The sequence below is a fragment of the Lathamus discolor genome, chromosome Z (genome assembly GCF_037157495.1).
Source record: "Lathamus discolor isolate bLatDis1 chromosome Z, bLatDis1.hap1, whole genome shotgun sequence".
NCBI classification, from domain to species: Eukaryota; Metazoa; Chordata; class Aves; order Psittaciformes; family Psittacidae; genus Lathamus; species Lathamus discolor.
Window position 1 is genome coordinate 39,762,711 of NC_088909.1, and position 2,042 is coordinate 39,764,752.

A 2,042-nucleotide genomic window follows, 5' to 3' on the forward strand; every position below is an offset into this window, starting at 1 on the left:
CCTTCATGCTTGCTTTTGTTGCCTGCCTCATGTTCATGTGCATTTGGACAATCAATATCCCTAGAAAGGGCCACTATATGTAGTTTCTAGGTGGGAGCTTATCTTTATACTGATAGTTTAATGATATCCAGAATGACATTATGACATCATGTGGGACTAAGTTTCATGCAGCTTCAGCTTGCAGCAGATGTGGTTTCACCTGAACACTACTGCCTGAATTGCTTTGGCTGTAATTCTCCCGAAGCATTCCCTATCACATGCTGTACATCTCATCAGGTTTCCCATATGACCTAGTGGTTATCACTGAATAGAAAGGCATTTTTGCTTTTTCTGCTATAATTCAATCTACCCGTATGCTGTATCCAGCTCTGTGACTGATGGTAGCAATTAACGTTTTTCTATATAAAAAAAAAGTAGCATGCCACATGACTTTATATACATTTTATGTATATGATTTTATGCTTAGACAGCTGACCTCTTGAAAAAAAAAATCCATGATTCTGTCCAGATTGGTTCCTGAAAATATAGTAAAAGGAATATATCTTTTGACCGTCATGTATGCCTTCAGCTTTACTGAATACATAGCATGCAGGGACAAATGCCAGTCAGCCTAAAGCAGGATTATTGTGACTTGCTCACTCAGTTCAAGAACACACAACAGTGAGACAGGCCAAACTAGGAACTCCTGCAGCTAGATTTACCTGTGCCTTTGTAAAGTGATAGCTGAGGAAGGAAGTACACCAAATTCCTAACTGGCGCAATTACACAAAGGAGAATAGAAACTCTGCAAGGGGGCTTGAAGGTCCCTGATCCTCATCAGTGAACTTTTTAAATAGTGCAGCATTCCCCATGCCGTTGTCTGCTAAGAATGATTTCCCCATTTCTCATTATGTATGAATGCCAATACACTGTGCAGCTCCAGTGCACAGTTGATTAATAAGGTCAGAATTAGAAACTGAGAGCTTTCCTTTTCTTAGCATCTACTGCAGTTTTACCTCAACAGGATTTTCTTTGCAGTTTTTCTATGATCTAAAAAATAGAACTTACTGGAACAGAACTTACACATTCTATCATGGGATGCCCTGAATACTGTGTGGTATTCTACAGTGTTTTACAAGTATTATATGTTAGTTTTTTAATAGGCTACATTAAAATCTCCTGAACAGCATAAAACATTTCTGCAAAATACATTACTTCTCTGAGGAGTCCTTAATTTCTGGGGTTTTTTTATTTGTTTTTTTTAATAGATAATCACTGTATATTCAGACACCATTTTGGTTTGTTTCAGAAGAATTAAGTCTTGGCTTTATCTGATTTATGAGTAAAGCTACTCAATGTCTTTCAACTGTCACAATGCTATTAAATCCAGTGTGACTGAATTTCTCTTCCATACAGTGATTAAAGCTGTGGTTTTCAATTTCAAATTATTTTAGCTGGTTACAAAATACACAACCTTCTTCCCACTACTGCAGCCAAGATTATGCATGTGCAGCTAGCTAACCCTTTATCCAACTGTATTTTTGAGTCTATTTTACAAGTGTATTACCAGGTATTCAATAGCTTTTCCAAATAGGAAATTTGCCACCTGTGCAAGGGTGGCAAATGTGGGGTTTACGTGGCAGGGGGGAGTAGGGTAGTGAGTTTTTGATTGATTGGTTGGTTTTGGGGTGTTTGTTTGGGTTTGGGTTTGTTCTGTTTTTTTGGTTTTGTGTTTTTTGGTTTTTGTTTTTTTTTTAATTCCTCCTTCTTTTCCTTGAGATAATGCGGTTTTTATTTCTGTGACATTAGCTATAGCAGCTGGTCTGACACTTCCACTTCCATCTTCAACCACCTAAGATTTTTGGTTTGGAAACCTTAATGGAAAATGAACAGAAAAGTGTATTGTTTGCCATCAGCCTGGCACATAAAAGGAAAGAAAGATATATGAAGCTTTTCAGGGTCCATTTGGACTGAAGCACTCCTGTTGGGTGTGCCAGCAACTCCTTCTGGTTTAGTTTTGTCCACAGATCTGATGGTGATGTGTTCTGTCTTGTCATCCAGGT